The following is a 7,146-nucleotide window of genomic DNA, read 5'->3' as shown; positions in this document are numbered from 1 at the left end:
AGATCATCAGTAATTACCAGAAAAAAAAAAAACAACAGATAACGTGGTGTTGTTTTTAAATAATAATAAATGATGTTTTCATAATAAATTATGTTTTCAGAACTATCAACACTTCTTCTCCGGCTTCTAAATTGTTGAGTCGATACAAGAAAGCCAGGAAATTATTTGGTTTGCTTGTTTCTTGACATTTAACCCCAAAGCCAAGGCATACGTGGTGGGATGCATGATGATCCACTCCTGACCCCAAATGACCTTGGCCCTTTCTGAGCCTGGCTGATCACTCTGAGCCCGTCTTTGATCAGAGGTCAGACTGAGCTATTACACCTAGCCCACCTTCAGGAAAGACCTGTCACTTTTCTGATACTCTTCAAAGTAACAAACCACAGTGATGGAAAGCCAACCCAGATATCTGACTCTCATCTTGGTGGCTTACTTCTGTGTCCCTTTACATCTTAGCTTCAACGTCACTTCCTCTGACTTCGTATCTGGATCAAGTAGCTTCTACTCCCATGGCACATCACAAGTCATTTGTCCTGGTTCCTTCACTACACCTTACTTCACTCTCGTAACTTCACTCCAGCTTGTAAGTAAGCTCCTCTCAAAGTCAGGACTGTCGGCCATGTACCATTGTATCCTCATGTCTTAAGACATGGTAATTACTCAATCAATACTTCCTAAGTAAATATACCAGAAAGTTGAATTCAGGATTCTGTACCCATCAAAAGCAATCCATACACTTGCTTAGGGAGACATTCTTTTCTCCTCCATCTCTAAAATCAAAGCTGTTAGGATTCTACACTGTGTGTTGGCACTTATTCTATGACAACTCAGCAACAAATGAACTGTGACCTCCTCGATGGCAAGACATGTCTTAGAGTTTTCATATCTCCAATGCTCAGCGTGATGAGAGAGCTGGCTCTGAGCCCTGAATGTGGCTTTAGGCCCAAGGGTCTCTAAGCTGTCGCCTTTTCCAAAAGGCCTGACAGTTGGAACAGGTTATTGGGGGATGTAGAATAAAATGATGACCAATGTTAACAGAATCCTTTCAAGATTCAAAAGGCTACTAATTAAGACCTCAAATTTAGACTGTTCTACTTGCTAAACTGAAGAGGAAACACTTGGCTTAACTTAAAACAGTGAAATGGAAAGGGGAAAAAACATTCTGTTTTTAGAGGTGATTAAAGGCTTGGTGGCAAAATGAAAATAAACCCCTATCTGTCACCATGCACAAAACTCAACTCAAAGTGGATCAAGGACGTAGGAATTAGTCCAAAGACTCTGTGCGTAAAAGAAGAAAAAGTTGGCCCAAATCTTCATCATGTCGGATTAGGCCCTGACTTCCTTAACAAGACTCCTAAAGCACAAGAAATAAAATCAAGAATTAATAAATGGGATGGATTCAAACTAAAAAGCTTTTTCTCAGCAAAAGAAACAATCAATGAGGTGAAGAGAGAGCCTACATTTTGGGAGCAAATTTTTGCCACACACACGTGAGATAGAGCACTAATCTCCAGGATATATAAAGAACTCAAAAAACTTAACACCAAAAAAACCCAAACAACCAATCAATAAATGGGCTAAGGAGCTGAACAGATTCTTCTCAGTAGAAGATATACATTCGATCAATAAATTTATGAAAAAATGTTCAACATCTCTAGTAATTAGAGAAATGCAAATCAAAACTACTCTAAGATTTTATCTCATGCCAGTCAGAATGGCAGCTATCAAGAATACAGATGACAATAAATGTTGGTGAGAATGTGGAGGAAAAGGCACACTCACACATTGCTGGCGAAACTGCAAATTGGTGCAACCACTCTGGAAAGCAGTATGGAGATTCCTTAGAAAACTTGGAATGGAACGACCATTTGACCCAGCTATCCCACTCCTTGGTCTATACCCAAATGACTTAAAATCAGCATACTATAGTGACACAACCACATCAATGTTTATAGTACTCAATTCACAATAGCTAAACTGTGGAAGCAACCTTGATGGCCTTCAACAGATGAATGGATAAAGAAACTATGGTACTTATATACAATGGAATATTACTCAGCATTAAAAGAGAATAAAATTATGGCATTTTCCAGTAAATGGATGGGGCTGGAGAATATCATGCTAAGTGAAGTAAGCCAATCCCAAAAAACCAAAGGCCAAATTTTCTCTCTGATAAGTGGATGTTGATCCATAATGGGAAGTGGGGAGCCATGGGAAAAATGGAGGAACTTTGATTGGGCAAAGGGAAGGGAGGAGCGGGGAGGGGCATGGGGGCAGGAAAGATGGAGGAATGAGATGGACATCATTACTCTGCGTTCATGTAGGACTGCACATATGGTGCGTCGCAACATCATGTACAACCAGAGACATGAAAAGTTGTGTTGCAATTGTGTACATGAATCAAAATGCATTCTGCTGTCATATTACCTAATTAAAATAAATTAATTAATTTTAAAAAATAAATAAAAGATAGTGAGGTTGTGGCTCAGCAGTAGAGTGCTCACCTGGCATGTGCGAGGCACTGGGTTCGATCCTCAGCACCAAATAAAAATAAATCCATAAAATAAAGGTATTGTGTCTAATTACAACTAAAAATATATATTAAAAAAATAAATAAATGAAAGGCCTGGTGGGAGAAGGGATGCATGATACAGATACCTACCACCTCTCTCCTCTCTGTTTTTCTTCTTTCTCTATCTTCTTGTCTCTAAGAAGGGACCTTCTCCAGAATGGCCAGCCTGAGGTTTGACGTGTCCTCATCTTCTCCCCTTCTGCCTATTTTAGCAGAAGGAAGCTGGCTTTGTGGAGAGTGGTGAGAGGAAGAAAGACCGCAGGCAAGAGCTGAGACTCCTTTTCTGACACTTACTCCCCTATGGTGCACAGGATCTTGACTCACCCAGAGGATGACTCAGCTTGGATCCCTGATCAGTACCTGGGGCCTCTCCCAACTGAGGCCCATTTCCTGGACCTGCTGCTAATTAGTAGATCCAAATCTGCAGAAAGAAGGATGGATATGAGTTATTCATCATAATTCCCATGTCTCCTAAATAGTGAACTCTCAGGTATTCATGTTAAGGGAGTATTTATGGGAGCTTAGAGCCCAGAGAAGGAACAGAAAATATCCAGATTCAGACTGAGAGTGAAAAATAAGATATTTCTTTCGCAATGGTGAGCTATATCTCACCCTACATCAAATGAAATCAATCAAAAGGCCTGATTCAGAGCTTTCAGGGGTTGCTAATCCTGTAGTAAACTAAGGGGAACAAAATCACTAGACTAAACCCATTGAGATTTCATGAATACGAAATGCACCGTCTCCAAATGTCTATAAACTCAGGGCTGAATAGTTTAAATCATGAATATTTTTCAAAACTACCCTTTCAGAAGCTTCACCCATTGTTACTTCTGATAGGAAAATATTGGTTCTTTTAACACTGTCATCATTTTTTTTTTTCATTCTCTAAAAACCTGCCCCAGCTAAAAGGCCATTTGGTAAAGGAGAATATCTATAGACTCTTGGGCCTAAAGTCATATTTGGGGCTCAGAGCACTGGAGATATGAAAACTCTAAGCCATCGGGGAGGTCACAGTTCACTTGTTGCTGAGTTGTCATAGAATATATTCCACCACACAGTGTAGAATCCTAAGAACTTTTGTTTTAGAGATGGAGGAGAAAAGAATGTCTTCACAAGCAGGTGTATGTATTGCTTGTGAATGGAACAGAACCTTCAACTCTGCAATACTTTCACATCAACCAGAACTTAAACTCTATGACAGCAGGAATCTCATGTACTTTGTTCACCATTATAGCTATATCGCTTTTCACTGGTGCAAGGCGTTAGAGCTAAGAACAACATAAATATTTGTTGAACGAATGAACCAATGTCATGTATATTCACATGAGCACATGACACAAATCTGTGTCATATATATTTTGGGAAACGGAACTATGAAGTCGAGAAACAAACTGATTTACTCGAGGTGATGGTCACCAACCTAGCATTTGGCTCATGTGACTCTTACAGTTAATTACTCATAAAACACAGCCCAAACCCCTGGACAGCTGCTGTTCCTCTAATATTTTCTACAAGATAAGAAAATATGGAACCATGATTAAATGTCCTATATAGGTAGAACTAAAGATAGGATTTAATTTAACATTTTAAAAATGTCAACTGTTATCCACAAAATATAGGCATGAAAAACATTTCAGAGGAGGAGTAGAAGCAGGGGGTAGAGCATGAATTTTTATGTCTTCAACAGTGAAGGGACAATCCCCAAGCTCCTTTCTGCTTTTATATGCCGTGTCCTTGCTCTTTAGCCATAGAATATGCCGACTGGTTTTCTTATATTGGTAGAGGACATAACAAGGAATTTAAATAGGTCAGAGAATATTTTAAAACTCCAAACAGAAGAGCTGCTAATGAATTTAGTTTGGAGTGTCTTCCCACCAGAAAAAAAATGACAGACCTTTCTCAAACACCTTTGGCTATTTGCTCATCAAGAGAAGTCACACATTTTCTCTCTGTAGAAAAGTGTCGAAGAAAAAAAATTACCAAGTTGAGCTTGCTCCCCTGATACACTGAGGACTGGGACTGTTTTAAAATTCAATAGATACCATGATAATCCTAGAGAACTATGAAAACGCTCCATTTAAAGAAGGTACACAAGGTCAGGGTCGGGTTGTTCCATGTCAGGGAAACTTCATATGGTAAAGATTGAAATGCTGAGGCTTGGCACATCCTCGCCCATAGAGCAAAATTAAAAAATTTGTGTGTGTGTGTGTGTCTGTGTGTGTGTTTGTGTGTGTTTAATAGTGCTTGCATGGACTTCCCATTTTGTGTTTGGGTTTTTACACAAATGGTACTTATGGTAACATTGTGCAATTTTCCTTTTTCTTGCTCAACAAGATGCTTTGAAAAGCTTTCTCCGATAGAAAGCAGAGGACCTTCTCATCATTTTTACCTGCCTGGTGTTCCACCAGAAGGATAGACATGGTTCAAGCCATGAGTGGATGTTGTAGTTTGATTCTGAATGTCCCCCCGGAGGCCCATGTGTTAAGGCTTTGGTCCCCACTGAGAGGGTGCTACTGAGAGGGGCTGGAAACTGAAAGAGGTGGGGTCTGGTGGGAAGTCTTCAGGACGTTGGGGGTGTTCTTTAGAAGGGGACTGTGGAACTCTGGTCTCTTTCTCTTCTTTCATTTTTCAGCCATCATACGAGCACATTCGCTCCACAAGGCACTCCCAACCATCCTGTGTTGCTGTACCACAGGCCCCAAAGCAACAGGGCCAACCACCCATGGACTGGAACCCCCAAATATGTGAGCCAAAAGAAACCTTGTCTCTTTATAACTTGATCATCTCAGGTATTTGTTACAATGATGGAGAAAGCTGACTAACACCATCAAAGTTTATTTACCACTTTTCTGTTTGCACAAGTCACGCTCCAGAGAACAGGCTTGAACAGAACTCCTTGTGCCAAGGTGTGTGGGTTTCTTTAGGATAGAGATGGTGACAGATTGGAAAGTGGAACTGCTGGTTATAGAGGGAAGAGCATTTTGAACGTTAACAGCTGTTGCCAAAAGAGCTGCAGCCCTGTGATCCTTTGTACCTTCAAGTTTAATCCCTTTGTTTTGGGGATGAACATTATGTTTTGGCTTCAGAACTTCTTCAAATATGTTAGAACTCACTTCTGAGAATCAGTAGAGCTGACATTTTCTGATTTTTCCTGGTGTTCCTCACAACTTCCCTCCTTTAACCCTCATCTCAGCCACCCTTGAAGACAGGGGTTATCCACACCCTTGGAAATCAGATGCCAGACTGAGACCTTAACTGAGCTTGGATAACAACAAAAAGAAACTCAAAATTCAAAGTCAGTGTCTGCTGTCTCCCATTCTTGGCCTTTTAGGGTTCTCTGGAAACAGAGACCTTATCAAACTTAGACTACTTTTAAGGCTACTTTGAACACACATAATTATAATGGACTCATCTCAGAAAGTTAGCTCCATAGATAAACCATAGGGTTTTCATTGTGTCAATTCAATCATACGTTTAAAAAAATATATCAGGAGTTTATTTAGAGGCTTCTGAAAGGTCTAATAGGAATTGTTGCAGCAGAGACAAAAAATATCTGGGAAATATCCTGAAGACTTCCCACCAGACCCTACCTCTTTCAGTTTCCAGCCCCTCTCAGTAGCACCCTCTCAGTGGGGACCAAAGCCTTAACACATGGGCCTCCAGGGGACATTCAGAATCAAACTACAGCATCTACTCATGGCTTGAACCATGTCTATCCTTCTAGTGGAACACCAGGCAGGTAAAAATGATGAGAAGGTCCTCTGCTTTCTATTGGAAAAAGCTTTTCAAAGCATCTTGATGAGCAAGAAAAAGGAAAATTGCCCAATGAATACCATAAGTACCATTTGTATAAAAACCCAAACACAAAATAATCACATACAATGTGTGTGTGTGTATGTGTGTGTGAATCAAAGAAAGATGTTCTAGGAATAGGCCAACTATGAGGTAGGGAGGCCAAATGAGAAGTCAGACATTATCAGAAAGGTTTGCCTTTTTACAATGCATTTCTTGTACAAAAAAATCACCACATATAATAGTTAATAACATATATTTGTAAACAGTTTCAATATAGCAATGCATAATAATTCATAACCAATATAATAAAATTTATAATTGAAATAACTTATGAAAGAAAATTACTATAGTAATTTATGATTTTTACTTGCATTCGAGTTTATTATTTGCATATGAAATTTAAAAGAATCAGATTGGGATGTCTGTTAAGCATGCAGATTCAATTACCATATGTTTGTGAACCTGTACATTTAGCAAATAGATTCTGCTGCTGTTGGTCAAAGGTCTATTCCTTGAGAATATTTCATTTCATCAGTTCTTTTCCCAGGGTGCACATGAATCACTCAGAGGTCTTGTTAAAGCACAGTTCTACTGTGGCAGCTCTGGAGTGGAGCCCAGGATTTTGCATCTCTAATGAGGTGCTGCTGCTAGTCTTTAGACTCAGGAGTTAAGCTTTAAAATGGGTACAAATTCATGAAGTGGAAGAGCAGGTGTATGGAGGCAAGTGGGGAGCTTGGCTGAGGAGCACTCAGGGAACTGGTGTGATGGAGAGGGCA

Source organism: Marmota flaviventris, chromosome 1, assembly GCF_047511675.1.
Source record: "Marmota flaviventris isolate mMarFla1 chromosome 1, mMarFla1.hap1, whole genome shotgun sequence".
Taxonomy (NCBI): Eukaryota; Metazoa; Chordata; class Mammalia; order Rodentia; family Sciuridae; genus Marmota; species Marmota flaviventris.
The sequence above is the reverse complement of the archived record's forward strand: the minus strand, read 5'-3'. Positions refer to the sequence as shown.